Source organism: Alligator mississippiensis, chromosome 2 (genome assembly GCF_030867095.1).
Source record: "Alligator mississippiensis isolate rAllMis1 chromosome 2, rAllMis1, whole genome shotgun sequence".
Classification (NCBI taxonomy): Eukaryota; Metazoa; Chordata; order Crocodylia; family Alligatoridae; genus Alligator; species Alligator mississippiensis.
In genome coordinates this window covers 273,729,319-273,746,033 of record NC_081825.1, presented here as the reverse complement: position 1 = coordinate 273,746,033, position 16,715 = coordinate 273,729,319, and the positions used below count along the sequence as shown (strand labels likewise).

At 43.8% G+C, this 16,715-nt stretch overlaps 1 long non-coding RNA gene across 1 annotated transcript; it reads left to right on the top strand.

The window, feature by feature from the left end:
* Window positions 1-8,061: 8,061 nt before the first annotated feature.
* On the top strand, window positions 8,062-12,568 carry LOC132248430 (uncharacterized). Its single transcript, XR_009459622.1, has 3 exons — window positions 8,062-8,174; window positions 10,535-10,668; window positions 12,346-12,568. It is a non-coding gene; the product is annotated as an uncharacterized LOC132248430 (long non-coding RNA).
* Window positions 12,569-16,715: the final 4,147 nt, after the last annotated feature.

Below are 16,715 nucleotides of genomic sequence, written 5' to 3'. Positions count from 1 at the left end.
GGATGCCCAGTACCCTATTGGTTGGAGTGCCTGGCATATGGCAGACTTTGGTTTAAGGTTTGGTCTATTTTTCTTCCGTTCAAAGTGCCATAACCTCTGTCTAGCTTATTCACAGGTCCTGTAGCTGAAGCTGTTCCACTTCTCCTACCTGCTGGATCACAGAGGGATTTATTCTGTAACTCAGGGCTATCCAAAAAGAAGGCCGCATGTGGCCCACCAGAGGTTAATGTATGGCCCCCAAGCTACTGCCCAGCCACTGCCTGCACTCTACACCCCTACCCCCCTCTGGCTGCAACAGCAGTGGAGTCTCCAGGATCCCCCTCCCTTATCCTCTGCTGCTTTTTGCTGTGGCTCTTTGAATACCTGTGAGTCTTTCCTATAATCTAACAAGACATCGTAAGTAAACCTACTTTATTAAAACAAGTGCAAGGATGCAGGGAAAATGATCAAATTGGCTATAAATCAGACCACACATTTTCTCTTGGCTTTCCAAAACTCCTACCTGATTACAGTGTGCCACTTGAGGAGATTAGGCTGTTCATTTTGGGATATTTCATACCAAAACTGCAGCAGCTCTCAATTGCGAGGTAACCTTGAAAAGAGGCACAGATGATTTCAAGTGGCAAGGATTTTGTTTGTCTTTTGCTGTCTCCTTTCAAAGAGATGAGAGTGGGTTTTAGCCTGACCTCCCAGAGGCCAATAGCAGGATTCTCCTAGCACCAATCACTTCCTCTACATGTCAAAGCTGAAAATACATACAACAAAGATGGTCTCTGGCAGAGGATCTGGAGCCTTCCCCTTTTGTAACCATCTGCCCTCTGGTCCCTCAGATCATGTCTTGGCTCACTTGCTGCACACTCACCAGTCTCACTGGCCTTGTCTCTTCACCCTTTTTTCTTGTTCCCTTCTTTCTTTCTCTTGCGTTTTGTTTTCCTTGTTGCTTTTCTTTTCCTCACCATACTGTAATGTTATGAGGCCCTCTCCCTTCCCTGTCTTAGAAGGATGGGGCACCTCCATGCAAAGAGGTCAATTTCCTCTGCCCTTCCTACTCAATCCCTCAGCCACAGAACCACCCACTATCTCACATCATCTTACCTGTTGCTGGGTCTACTTCCTGTACAGCAGGGGGACAGCAGGAAGGTGCAGTGACACAAAACTGAATTAGTCTCAGTGGGCGCGTTTATTGCATTTATTGTGCAGTAACCAATATTACTGCACAGTACAGATGCATGTCTACATGCGCACGCCTGTACTGTGCAGTAAATATGATGACTTACATTGATATCATGCAGGTATCAGATTTACGCTTGATTAGTCTCTGCATAGTATCGCACATGTAGACGCCTTACCGCACAGTAACACTGTGTGTGGACTGACTTGGGACTAACTTTAGTCCCATGTCAGTCCACACACAGTGTTAATATGCTTTAACGCCTGCATGTGTAGATGCCGGCCTATTCCTGCTTACTGCACAGCAATTTACTGCACAATAAATTTAAACCAGCATAAATTACATGTAGACATGCCCACAGAGACCTGTGATCCTTGTCTAAAGCCCACATGTGGCGGGGAGAGGCCAGGACTAGTGTTGACAAGTAGATCTAAAAAGTAGCTATTTATCAGCCAAACCTAAAAAAGGCAGTAGATAATTTCCCTAGTATTACACAGAGTAAGATGATAAAGTATCCTTAATACATACCTGCAATCACTTCAGGTCTAGATCTACAATCTACAGAATGTCCTCATCAATGTCCCATCCTGTTCATTTCCTTGCAACCCCTAAAACCACTGCTGATTCCCAATGCCTTTCTCCCCACTCCCCATGCACCTCTCACAGGGTCCCCACTACTCGTAACAGTCTGTATCTCCAGTGTACTGTTTACACCTCTGAACCTCATGGGGTAGACATTTTGCATCTCACTGAAAACAACACGCACCTTTATTATGGACAACCTCACTCCCACAGGTTGACAAACCGCAGGGCCTGGCAGGGAACAGAAACCATCTTGTTGACCTCAGTCCCATTCACAGCAATAGAAGATGATGGCCACTCCAATTTCATGGTTAGAAAAACATCGCTGTGGTGGCAGACTTTCGTGATACTTTACTCAAGCAGATAAAACACATCCCAAAATTGCAGTAACATCAACCCTACATATACTAAAGCATGAACCTGACCTCCAAAATTTCTGAGAGTCTTAAAAATCATAAGGAGTTCTAAAATAATAAGTTGGGGGGGGGTTCCAAATTTTTTTTCTGTTTTTTAAAGCATTAGCGGGGAAATCACCAAAGTGAAAGCATTTAAGGGTGAAAATCCAATCTTAAATTCACATACAAAAAGCATGTGCTTTCCCACTGACTGCTCAAAAAAGACTCCCTCCTTCTCTACTGCCCCTGGGTCAGGGAGTTGCCTTCTTCCCACCCCTTCAATTTCCATCCTCACCTCTATTCCCACCTCCCACCCAGGAACTGTTCAATCTGCCCCCAGCTCCCTCTCCTCATGCACCTCTCCCAGGGGCTGGGCTACTTCACCCTGTCAATGTGGCCTAATGTTTTGTCCAGCCATTCAAGAAACAATGGCCACAAGCTAGCAGAGAGCAGATTCAGATTGGACATTAGGAAAAACTTCTTCACAGTTCGAGTGGCCAAGGTCTGGAACGGGCTCCCAAGGGAGGTGGTGCTCTCCCCTACCCTGGGGGTCTTCAAGAGGAGGTTAGACGAGTATCTAGCTGGGGTCATCTAGACCCAGCACTCTTTCCTGCTTATGCAGGGGGTTGGACTTGATGATCTATTGAGGTCCCTTCCGACCCTAACATCTATGAATCTATGAATCTATGAATGGCATCCATTTTGTTAGCCTGTCTCCAATCCTGGTGAAAACAGAAGGAGACAGCTACTACCTCTACTAAGGGCAAACTTGTTTTTTACATACAACTAGACTGCAGGGAAATAGCATCCATTTTCTAGCTTCAGCCCTACTGGAAGTAACATAAGATGATAGCCATTTTGAGTATGGAAGAATTCCCTACACAATTTGGCAATTTCTCTGGAAGTTGCTGATGTCTGCATGAAAGTTGCTAGAGTTGTCATAGAAGTAAGATTGTTGTGGATGGTATCCTTTATTGGTTCAGCTGCATGGTTGGGATAAAGTTCGACAAGCTTTTGAATACAAAGGATTCTTCAGGTCACTTTATCACAGTCACTTTGACAAAATTCTGTCACCAAGTTGCTAGATCTAGTGACAAAATTGGCAAGTCAACAATACTGGCCAGGAGTTTTCCACTGCCCATTGGATGTATTGCTGAAACTAAAACTTTTAGAGATTGTTAGTGCTCCAGCACCTTAGAGTAGGGTTGCTAACTCTGACTGAAGCTATTCCAGGCGATTATTTTTTCCAATATGACATACAGGTTTCCTTTGCTTTATGCTGTACATGCGTTCCTGGAAAATGGCACATAACTCGAATTTGCATAAAGGGAATCCACTTTACAATGTAACAAATAGGGATACGTTCCAAGAACTTGACTGTACTGACACCCAGACCCACTTCTACCACTTTTACAAGGCAGTTTTGGTATTCACCAATAACAGACAGTACACACAACACAGGGCACTATCATAATGGGGATGGCAACTACAGAAACACGTGTTGCAGACAACAAGCAAGAAGCATAGATCCACACAGAAGACTATATTTTGGTGTGCATCACTCCCACAATGCACCACATAAAGCAGCTGACTGTGGGCTTCTACTACACCAATCTCATAAGAGTGAAATTACCTCACATATCACAAATTCTTGGTATAAAAAGGATCATTGCATAAAAGCAAATTCGCACATACAGAACCAGCATAAAGCGAGGGAAACCTGTAATGTCATGAATTGTACTGTTAAACCCATTCACAATATCAATCATCCAGATTGCGTTCAGTAGTCATTGGGAGATCTATGCCAATTCCAGTAGACTCCTGGCCAATCCGGGAGGGTTGGCAAGCCTACCTATGAGTTCTCATAGTAGCAGGTGCCCATAGAGTCTGCATTGTGTAGCTGGAGCATTATTTGTGGGATTAGCCCTCGCAGTCACTATTAAATAGAATCCCCGGGGTAGGGAAATAGATCCATGACAATAGAACTTAGCATACTTTCAGATCATGTACTCTGTATGGGTGATATAGTAAAATATTATGTGTTTTCAGAAATGTTATCACCATAATGACATGATGCTGTTTGCCACAAAGCTAGAAAGCTCTGTGAAGTGAAACAAACTTAAAAATTATTGGCATCTCTCTAGACTGGAATGTTCTTTCAATGTACTATTATCTTCTTTTGCATCTGCCATCATGATCTTTATATTCACACACACACATATGTAAAGGAAAGAGTCAACAGGACAAATTAAGTTAAAGGCAGAATCCCTACTGACTTAACTGGACCACATTTTGATCCAATGACCATAAAGAGTATTTTTGGACATTCAGAGGGACAGTTCTGTAATGGTTATTTCACAGTAACTATCTACTGTAGTAATGCTTTCAAATGTGGTACATTGGTGATTTACATTATACAGTACAGGACTGCAAAAACTACCATTTTGCAACTTACATTGTAAAATGCCAATCTTCTAGGATACTTCTGAACATGTCCAGCCTGATGCATAGAGATACTTTTCCTGAGCTGGTCTGGCTCAGCTCTAGCAATGGAAATTTCAGGAAGGCATGTAGAAGCACAGTATTACCAGACTTTGGAACTCCCTCCTCAAGAAGGTCTTAAAGTGAAAGACTATTGGATTTGAAGCAGAATCAGATGATTTTTTGGCTATTAATAAACTGATCAATGAAGCTCCCCTTTCTTCCAAGCCCTGTACTGCCTTCCTCAGAAGCATCAGGTATAAAGCATTTGCAGAGGCAGATACCCAGTTTGGTAGACCTAAGTTTTGATTTCCACTAGCAAACCCTGTTGCTCTCTGAGCAAAGACCAATTATGTAGAGTTCTGTAAGACAGATGGCTTCCAGGGCTGCCTCATTCATTTCTTATTTCTTCTTGTATGTGAATCCAACAAACTGGTTTTACCTTTCTGCAGCTGGTGCTTGTGCCAGAGGATTTGGTCTTTTGCATCTTAAATATTTATTTGGTGCTTAATTTAAACCCCAGAGGCTAATTCTAGAGTCTTGGCTTACCATTCAGCTGAATAAACTGAATCATTTCTATCAGCATTCAGTGTATCCTAAGTAAATTGGTTTCACATACTAATAAAGTGCAATATATTTTGGGTGGGGTTTTGGGGAGTGGGGGTGGGGGGGTATGATGTATTTTTATGTATTGTAAGGTATTAAACTGTTGTTTCAGTCTTCTAAATTATAGATGGTATCCATAGAGACAACGAAGTTTTCTACATTGCCGTCTTGAATTGCCTGAAGAAGTGGCACTTAGAATTGCATTTCGAACAATGCTAATTAGGAAATGCTGCATTTTAAACAAGCTTTGCACTGAGGTTTTTGTCTGATATGAATAACAACCATCAATTGATTGACCAAACAGACAGAGCTGAATTCAGAGACAACATGGTATTTAATTACTCTTTGGACATTTAACAGGGTTAAAACTATGATAGACTCCCTTCTCTTTCTCCAGGATTGTCCAGACAAGCGGAGCTCCTTAGATATCTAATGCAAAAAACAGTCAGACAAAACCAATAAAATAAAAATCTTCTTCCCAAATTCTAGATTTGACTGAGGAATGGAGAGCAAACCTCTGTAGCCATGTTATAGCAACCTACAAGTACACATCTGAAATAGGAACAGTTCCCTATGGTGCAATCCTGAGTCTGCAAACAAAGAACTAGTAAAAGAGTTTTAATCAAGGAAACTGTAAAGGAGAGAGAAGAGATAAATCTTCACATCTAACCTTGATATGTGCCTGAGATATCAGATCAGGCAACGTCCAGCTACTTCTGGATAAAGAGAGAAGTAGCAAATGCAGCATTCTGCTCTTTCCCATTCAGGATATGCTCTGTAAGGACGTGTCTGTCTCCACAGCCTCCATGCCATTGTGAAGCACACCCAGTCACTTGTCTCTACTCTGTGAGCATGTCTACACATGTGCATTTACTGTGCAGTAACCAAAATTACTGCCCAGTATGGGTGTGCATCTACACATGCACACCCATAGTGCGCAGTAAATATGGCAACTTATGCCAACATGAGTGTAAATTTGATACTTGTATCATGCAGGTTTCAAATTTATGCTGGATTAGTTACTGCGCAGTACTGCACATGTAGATGCCTTACTGTGCGGTAACACTGTGTGTGTGGACTGACTTGGAACTAACTTTGGTTCCAAGTCAGTCCACACACAGCATTAATGCACTTTAATGCCTGTATGTGTAGATGCCTGCCTATTCCCACTTGCTGCTAACTTACTGCGCAGTAAATTTAAGCTGGCATAAATTCACATGTAGACACACCCACTAGGTACCAAGTCCTGAAAATCAAGTAACCTTGCCACCTAAGAGGAGAACTGAGTGCAGATCCCAGTACAGGGTTGCCAACCATCTGTAAATTTACAGACAGTCCATAAAAAAATGGGTAAAAGAACACTTACCCATGAAGTCCATAAAATATTTAGATGTCTGTAAAATTTATGGACAGTTTGCAGCTGTACTCCTCCTTCTGCTGCCCTTTGGGACCTTTGGGTATTTCTGAAGATGCTTCAGATACTATGTATTTGAGAGGGGATTACTCCTCACTTGCCCGCAGGGTAAGAGAGGTGGGCCTGAATAGCAGGGAGCAAGTCCCAAGCACAAGGGGCAGGCTCGGAGTGTCCCATCCTGCACTCAGATCTCTCCCCCTTGTGCCCACCTTGTGGTGCATGCAGGCAAACACTGCATCCTACCACCTGTCTCCTGCCTCCTACATGGAGAGGTTTGCAGCAGCAACCAAGAGAGGAGAATTTGGCTCTTTACTGCTGCAACAGGTCTGTATTTAGTGATATTGGGATTTTTTTTAAGTCCATGGCTTCTGGGAGCATAGAGGAGAGGATTAAAGAGCTCTTGTGCCTATGAGCTACAGAAATAATATGTGTACTTTGTACTTCGCACTGCCTTTAGATTATGTTAAAAATGTATTTTAAAAAGTCTGGTTGTCTTTACAAAGTTTGCAGATTGTCAGCAAAAAAAAATAAATGTTCTTGGCTTGGCAACCTTGTCCAAGCCCCATTCTTAGGCTCCCTGACTCAAGTGTTTGAACTGGCAATTCAATAAGTGCTTCTGTAAAGCAGTTGCCTTGACTCATTTCTGGGACTCTGCACATGTACAATAGGGTATATACAATGGCAGCAATCCCAGTACAGCACAAAAACTGTGTAGGTATGCTCCGTGTGGCTATATTAGCTTTGCCTCTAGAATGCCCATGTGCAGTGGACCCCATACTGGATAGCTTCGCCTTGATTCACCTGTGCCTCTCCACTTCAAACTCCCTGGAAAAAAGACTTTCACCTTTTATATTGCTTTTGCCATGGCACATAAATCACTTCAACTGATGGCTAACTGGGGAAGAAACCCCATGTGGTAGAACTGAATTGCAGATCACTAATTAGGAAGTGTACATGAAGTTAAAACATTTGTGTTTTAAATATATTAAATACAAAATAGAACTGGAACCAGATGCTGCTGAGTTGACATTATAAAAACTCAGATTTCTTATCTGGAAGCAACAGATACTGGACAGCTTCACAACAGAAGGTTTAAATTAATTGTGGGCAGTATAAAACACCAAGTTATATACTCTGGGCTTCCAGTTGTTTCACACTCATTTGTGGTAACCTGTGCCACACTTATGCTGAGACAGCCACGTGACAATTTAAAGTTTTTGTTTGATATGAAACTGCTGGGTCATTAGATGTCTCAGAGTGTGAGCGGACAGTGTTGTGCTGTCAGGGTTATGTCACACATTCCCCAAAACAGAAACATTTGTAAGATCATTAACTTCAGTGATTATACTTTGGCCACTGAATAATGCATATGGGAACTGGGTAGGAAATCAGTTCAAGGAATTTTGTTTACAGGAAACTTGGCTCTGATGCAGTCTACTGTCTGCAGCAGCAGAATAAAGGAACTAGGGGCTGATGTTTGGACTTACAAGCTTGAGAGGAAGGACATGAGGACACGAAGACACAGGTAGGAGAAAAGAAAAGAGGGGCGTCCTTTTGTATCAAGGGAGTCCTTTCTTCTTCAGGAATAGCCAAGATTTAAAAAACAAAACAAAAACAAAAAAAATGGACCTGAAGGAGAGAGACTCCATGGCTTGGAGGTAAAAGGATTCTGGATACCACAGAAGATTCTGACTTAAACCCAGGGAAATGCTCATGTGGGATGAGGAAACTAAGGGAAGAAAATACATATTGATGTCTTTGTTGTTTTGTCTAGAGCTATACATTCATTGTGTTATATAAAGTAAAGCAGTTGTGTTTAGGTACCATTACAAGGTGCATGCGTCTGTCTGCTTCTCACTAGCAGATGTCTCTAAAGAATAAACTCAGATTAACCACAAATGTGCAGCTCTGAAAATGTGTGCTTAACCTATTGGACAGATATATTTCTCATCTTGAGGTGAGAACATAGGACTAAGCATTGATTACCAGATTATATTCAACATTGAACCCCAGAATAGCTGTGTGACTGGACAACACTTTGTTAGGGGTAATAATTTTTACCTATATCATGGTCTTTTATTAGGTTTAATTAATTGTTGTTTGTAAATTAAGAAACTACAGGTGCCCTTAAAAGGCAAAAAAAAATAGTATATTAAGTAGTAGTTTTTTCTATAAAAGTTTACCTTTACCTTCTTGTATTATGTTTACATAGTTCTGTGATTTCCTTTAACCAGATGGAAGACAGTGAATAAGCACATTCCTTAAATAATGCTAACAACTTCAAGTGGGTTTTTCAAGTCAACTCCGAATTGTCACATAGGCTTAGATTTTCAGGAGCGAGCCTGGTTTGGTAAACCACTCTCAGGCACTTTTCTTAGTGTAATGTTCTTGATGAGACAAGGAAAAGATGAGGGAGAGGGTTATAAATTAGAGTAAATCAGACTGCACACAGCAAAGCAAGGCCCTGTACATCTTGCAGAATGAAAGTAACACCTTTCAATTCAATCCCACATCTTTAATCGGCATCTTCTAGTACCGAGCTTTGTGTAGACTCTGTAAATGCAAGAGCACAGGGGCCTGCCTTTGGAACACTGTTCACTGACCCTTGATGGTGAGTTATATAATTTACTTAGCTCATCAATATACTGGTACTGATACTGGTACTATGTCTTCCAGACTATGTTACAAATTAATGAGTAGAAGGATACCCTATCTACTCCAAGAGAATCTAATGCAAACTTTTAAAGCCATTTACCTCTATTGAATATTAAATACAAATACTAATACTAATCTGTCTACAAATGAGGCAATATTTTGTTTAAATTAGCCAACTAAAATGCTTTCTTAATATTGATTTTCCGTAATTTTTGTAGTTGCCATAAAGTTATCAAGGGATCTCAAAGAGACATGTTTCATACACAGTTTCTCCATAAAGTTGTTATCCACATTATAGAAATACATGACAGCCTGGATTTATCATCTGTATTCTACAGTTCTCTATATGGTACCTATCTTTACATGGATGCATCACAAAACAAAAATGTTACAAATGAGACAATCCCGATGCAAGGAAAAAGAGGGAAAGGAGCCAGGAGGCTTCCTTGGCTGACCAGAGAAATCCAGGGCAGCCTATGGGCCAAAAGGGGAGCACATAAAAAGTGGAAACAGGGAGAGATCACCAAACAGGAGTATACCTCCTCTGCTCGCGCTTGTAGGGAGGCAGTTAGACGGGCCAAAGCTACCATGGAGCTGAGGATGGCATCCCAAGTAAAGGATAACAAGAAATTGTTTTTTAGAGATATAGGGAGTAAAAGGAAGGCCCAGGGAGGAATAGGACCCCTGCTAAATGGGCAGAAGCAATTGGTGACAGACAGGGGGGACAAGGCTGAACTCCTCAACGAGTTCTTTGCCTCAGTGTTCCTAAGCGAGGGACACAACAAGTCTCTCACTGGGATTATAGAGAGGCAGCAGCAAGGCACCAGACTTCCATGCGTAGACCCTGAGGTGGTGCAGAGTCACTTGGAAGAACTGGATGCCTTTAAGTCGGCAGGCCCAGATGAGCTCCATCGGAGGGTACTGAAGGCACTGGCCGACATCATTGCACAGCCACTGGCGGGAATATTTGAATGCTCGCGGCGCGTGGGCCAAGTCCCGGAGGACTGGAAAAGGGCCAATGTGGTCCCCATTTTGAAAAAGGGGAGGAAGGAGGACCTGGACAACTATAGGCCAGTCAGTCTTACCTCCATCCTTGGCAAAGTCTTTGAAAAAATTATCAAGGCTCACATTTGCAAGAGCCCGGCAGGACAAATTATGCTGAGGGGCAACCAGCATGAGTTCGTAGCAGGCAGATCATGTCTGACTAATCTATTCTCTTTTTATGATCAGGTTATGAAATGCCTGGACACAGGAGGAGGGGTGGATGTCGTATACTTAGACTTCAGGAAGGCCTTCGATACTGTATCCCACCCCATACTGGTGAACAAGTTAAGAGGCTGTGACTTGGATGACTACACAGTCCGGTGGGTGGCGAATTGGCTAGAGGGTCGCACCCAGAGAGTCATGGTGGATGGGTTGGTTTCGACCTGGAAGGGTGTGGGCAATGGGGTCCCGCAGGGCTCGGTCCTTGGACCGATATTCTTCAATGTCTTCATCAGCGACTTGGACGAGGGAGTGAAGTGTACTCTGTCCAAGTTTGCGGATGACACAAAGCTATGGGGAGAAGTGGACACACCGGAGGGCAGGGAACAACTACAAGCAGACCTGGACAGGTTGGACAAGTGGGCAGAAAACAACAGAATGCAATTCAACAAGGAGAAATGCAAAGTGCTGCACCTAGGGAGGAAAAATGTCCAGCACACCTACTGCCTAGGAAATGACCTGCTTGGTGGAACGGAATCAGAAAGGGATCTTGGAGTCCTAGTGGACTCCAAGATGAACATGAGTCGGCAGTGTGACGAAGCCATCAGAAAAGCTAATGGCACTTTATCGTGCATCAGCAGATGCACAATGAATAGTTCCAAAGAGGTGATACTTCCCCTCTATCGGGCGCTGGTCAGACCGCAGTTGGAGTACTGCGTGCAATTCTGGGCACCGCACTTCAAAAGGGATGCGGATAACCTGGAGAGGGTCCAGAGAAGGGCCACTAGTATGGTTAAGGGCCTGCAGACCAAGCCCTATGAGGAGAGACTAGAGAACCTGGACCTTTACAGCCTCCATAAGAGAAGGTTGAGAGGCGACCTTGTGGCTGCCTATAAGTTCATCACAGGGGCACAGAAGGGAATTGGTGAGGTTTTATTCACCAAGGCACCCCCGGGGGTTACAAGAAATAATGGCCATAAGCTAGCAGAGAGCAGGTTTAGACTGGACATTAGGAAGAACTTCTTCACAGTTAGAGTGGCCAAGGTCTGGAACGGGCTCCCAAGGGAGGTGGTGCTCTCCCCTACCCTGGGTGTCTTCAAGAGGAGGTTGGATAGACCTTATCTAGACCCAGCACTCTTTCCTGCCTATGCAGGGGGTTGGACTCGATGATCTATTGAGGTCCCTTCCGACCCTAACTTCTATGAATCTATGAGGGTACATGTAGTTATCTTACCTACCTTCAAGAGAGACTGGAGTTTGGAATCTTGTGGGAGTTGTTGTGCACAAGCTGGGTTGAAGTGGGGTTTTTATTTTTACAAACCTCTGAAGGTGCTGAGGTTTGTAGACCTCCTGATCTCCTCTTGGACTGAGTTCCAGATTCAGGCTGAGTGTGGAAGTGCAATGCCCTTTATTTACATAATCAGCTTTACAATGCAAGTAGAACACAGATGTTGTGGGAGTGGGAGTTCACAATTGCACTATTTGACAGTATTTCTAGGTAACTTTGTCAGTCCCAGGAACAGCTCTGATGTTGGGAAATAAAACCAAGGATTGGATCTCTCAGTGAAAGAAGATCCAGTGCAGAAAGGTTTAAGGTGATGGGTGGCCTGTGCTACTGATTAGATGGCTATTCACAGCTGTATGCTTGCATCTCTATTGAGGTCAGTGAGTTTGTATGGGTGTAACTGAGAGCAGAACTTGTCCCACAGTCTCCAAAGGATTCATATTCATAAAAGACCATATAAACATAAAAAATAGCCTGACATTTACACTGACTTCTATCCCACATTTCCCAGTACTATAAATGTGCCTCCTCTTGTTCTGTGATTGCTTTCCAGTGCTAAGCAAGCTGGTATATCCTTGCCTTGGATGTGAAGAGACCTGCCACAAGTGGAACTGGCCTGTCTGCAGAGAAGAGAAGTCAGATACTATGGATGCCCTCCCCTAAGTGGCGAGAGGGCTAAATCACTCTGTGAAACAAAGTGGTGGTGAAAAGTTTGTTAAACAAAGTTATGCATTTGCAACTAAGTCTGCTTTTCTGTTACCTAGGAACAAGTTACCATTTACTTCAAACCTGATATCTAAAGAATGCACCTCTGGAGCTGACCTGGTGATATGAGCTTTGGCTGCATGTCAACAGGTGCAATGGGTCCCATATCTCTTTCTGAAAGCTGCTGCCTTCTTCCTTATACTGGTCTGCCACGCCTTGATGGAAACAAATGACGGGAAACTGAAAGGTGGAACAAAAAGGAAATAGAGTTCTCTCAACAGGGGATACATCCTCTTCACAGGGCTCTACCTCCCCTATACCCTGCCCTTACCACACCTGCTGGGTTGGACCTATCACCTTCCAAATATGTCTGAGTCTCTTGACTGGTGACCTGATCAGTTGTTCAACACTTATTTAGACCTTTTCATGTCATGAGCTCTTCAGGGCTCAATTTTTCCTTGTTTATGCTCCTTTGATTTCTATGAATGCTCTCAATCAAAACAAAAGAAAAAGGGTCCCTGTTTATGGCTGCTTGTTGCAAGAGTCCCACATCAATCACTTAGCCCCTGTGCATCCTTGAGTGAGGGATGTATTCTCAATCAACTCAGTCCCCTTTTAAGTCTTATCAATTTCATCTCTACCGTTCTCAGCTGTATCAAATCTGCACCTTCCCTGGTAGTGTCCTTTTGTCTGGCACCATTTTCACCAGCCTGTTGGCTCAATACGTAGGTCTCCAAAAAGGCCTCGCAGCCACTCCTCACATGCAGAGGCTTACCCCTGTGTCCCAAACCCGACACCAATCAGTTGCATGGCTGGCTCTCCTCTGCTGATTACCCTTCACCAGCTCGCTCCAATCACCTGAGGTTCACCCCAGGTTCATAGCATAGCCTACCCACAGAAAGGCACTGCTCTCTTCCTGGTGCCAGTGCACTCCCCTCTCCAGGGGTTATGGGCTTCAGTCCTCTCACATTTAAGCCAGCTGGGCTTCTTGGGGCCCAATCACATCTGGCTCCCTGGCCACATGGTTTCCAGCAGCTGGGGATTGTTAGAAGCTGTGGCTTGCCAGCACTTCCAGGTTTATTCCTGGGCAAATTAGCTGATGGAGGTGGAGATCTGGTGTGACTCCAGGCTGGGTTGGGTGGGGACCCAGCTTTACCTGGGAGTCTTTTTGGCCCTGGTGTCAGGGGCCAGCCTCCAGCTGCACCTGGATGAGTTCACCAACAACAGCAAAAGCCCAGTACGACTCTTGGGTAAGTGGAGCAGTGAGCCCAGTTGCACCCAGGGTCCTGCTTATAACTAAAGCTGAGAGGCAGCTTGCTCCTTGTTACACTGCACATCATCATGCAAATGTTTTTGAGGTGTTTGGCCTAAATCCAAGGATAATCTAAAGCCAAAAAGTGCCTGCTGTCTGGCAAAAAAAGAATTTTAGTCATAAAATAGGGAATAAACAGGAACAATGAGATGGAAGTGATAAGAGGACTTTTCTAATTGGCATTTCCTCATTTCGTATTCAAAGGGAACCCATGTTTCAGTGTCATTTGAAGCTACACTGACCCAAGAACTATTATGTTCATAGTGATAGTTATGTAACCAGTGATAGATCAGTTAAGCATCTGAGCTAGAAAAATGCCAAAATGCTTTCTATTAAGAGCTAGATTCAACTATACTAGCAGGAAAACTTGCCTACTAAAAGTTGAGGAGGCCACTTCAGGCCAGTTCTACAATCTTTGCATTTCCTGATGCATCATGCTTTTAACACTGCTTCCTTAATGTAGCAATGCTTCAAGGTGTTCGCATTTAATTTTCTAGGTTTTTAAAAGGAAGCAAAAATAAATTCCATGCTGGCAACATAGAAATGCATTGCACTTTGAAGCAAGATATCCAGTTACTGCTTCAGCATTACATCATCAGGTAAAGCTGCCAGCATCTGATCTGTGATCCCAATGGCAAGACACCATTACCTAGCAACTACAGAAATCTCATTAACCCTTTTGTGAGTGTCAGATACAACACTCACACTGAAAAGTATAATTTAAGGAATAATTTTGCAGGGCCAGGGATTGGTTTATCTAATCCCTCTTTGCCCTGTCCATCCCCTGGCTTTTTCCTTCTTTTAATTGTATAATTCTGTGAACATTTTGCTTTAAAAATTATGAGAAGCTGTATAATTTATGCTGCATAGTTGGTGCCATCATGCAGGTTTTGGCTTCCTGGACCACGATCTGCTCTTCTGTGCAAGGGACCTCCTGGGAGGCGATGGGCTTCAACTCTCCACAAAAGGTAAGAGTCTCTTTTCTTACAGGTTGGCTGACTTACGTTGGGCTCTAAACTAAGTACGATTGGGGATGGGGAGGCAGGAGATGGAGAGAGTCTAGAACCTACAAACTGCGAGACATGCAGCAGTACACCCCAGGTAAGTACCAAGGGGCCCTTTGGGCATCAGAATGGTGTGGGAAGACCATCAAAGGCACCATTCAGAGGGTTCCGTGCCTCTATACTAATGCTAGGAGCATGGGAAACAAGCAGGAAGAACTCACACTTCTGTTTTCAGATAACAACTTCAATGAAGTGGGGCTAACAGAAACCTGGTGGGACCCTACCCATGACTGGGCAGCACACATTGAGGGCTACAGGTTGTACAGAAGGGACAGAGTAGGGAGGAAAGGGGGAGGGGTTGCTCTCTATGTAAAGGAGCTTTATACATCTACCCTAATCAAAATGGGATCAGAGGAGGAGAAAGTTGAGGCATTGTGGGTTAGGATACATGGAAGTCATGGGGAAAGGGACTTGGTGGTAGGGGTCTGCTACAGGCTACCATACCAAGAGGAAAACCTAGACTTAGAATTCTTAAGGCAGCTCTCAAAGGCTATATAGTCTAGGGAAGTGGTTGTCATGTGGGACCTAAACTACCCTGACATCTGTTGGGAGAAGCTGTCTGCCAAATCCAACCATTCATGTAGGTTTTTAATCTGCATGCAGGACCTTCAATTAACACAGGAGGTATACAGTCCCACTAGGGGAATATCTTACTAGAGTTGGTTGGCTACGGGGAAGGACCTGGTAGGGGAGCTGTAGATTCGTGGTCACCTTGGGGACGGTGACCACCAATCAATCGAATTCACCATACAGTGTAGGGTGGGTAAGATAACTAATAGGGTGGAAGTGCTTGACTTTAGGAAGGCTAACTTCAGTGTGCTTAGGAGTGTAGTCAATGATGCACTGCAGGATAGGAGTATTGGTAAAATGGGAGTCCAGAAAGTGTGGTCGTTCCTAAAGGAAGCAATCCTTCAGGCACAGAGGGAGGCTATCCCAGTATGAGGAGAAAGGGGAAAAGGAGCCAAAAACTTTCTTGGTTAAACAGGGAAATCCAGGGGAGCTTAAGGGCAAAAAAGAAGTCATATAGGCGGTGTAAACAGGGAGAAGCTACCAAGGTGGAGTATACCTACTTGGCCCGCACTTGTGGGGAGGCAGTTAGAAAGGCCAAAGCAACTACAGAGCTGAGGCTGGCAACACAAATTAAAGACAACAAAAACTCTTTTTTTAGGTATGTAGGGAGTAAAAGGCAGGCGCAGGGCAGCATAGGACTCCTACTAAACAAGGAGGAGCAATTAGTGACAGACAGGGGGGACAAGGCTGAGCTATTCAATGAGTTTTTTGCCTCAGTGTTCCTGAACAGGGCTCAAGATAAGTCTCCTAATGGGTCCTTAGATGGGCATCAGAGGGATACCAGCCTACCAACTGTCAATGCTGACTTGGTGCAGTCACTTGGATGGACTGGATGAGCTGCATCCAAGGGTACTGAAGGAATTGGCCGGTGTCATAGCAGAACCACTGGCACTACTGTTTGAGTGCTCATGGTGCTCAGGTCAGGTCCTGCAAGACTGGAAAAGGGCCAGTGTGGTCCCTATTTTCAAGAAGTGGAGGAAGGAGGATCCGAGTAATTAGATGCCAGTCAATCTCACCTCCATCCTTGGAAAGGTCTTTGAAAAGATTATGAAGGATCATATTTGTGGGAGTCCAGCAGGAAAAATAATGCAGCAGGGAAACCAGCATGGATTTGTAGCAGGTAGATCATGCCTGACCAATCTGGTTTCATTTTATGACAGGGTCACAAAATGCTTAGACACAGGAGAAGAGATGGATGTCATTTTCTTGGACTTTAGCAAGGCCTTCAATACGGTATCTCATCCTATTCTCATAAATAAATTAAGAGGCTGT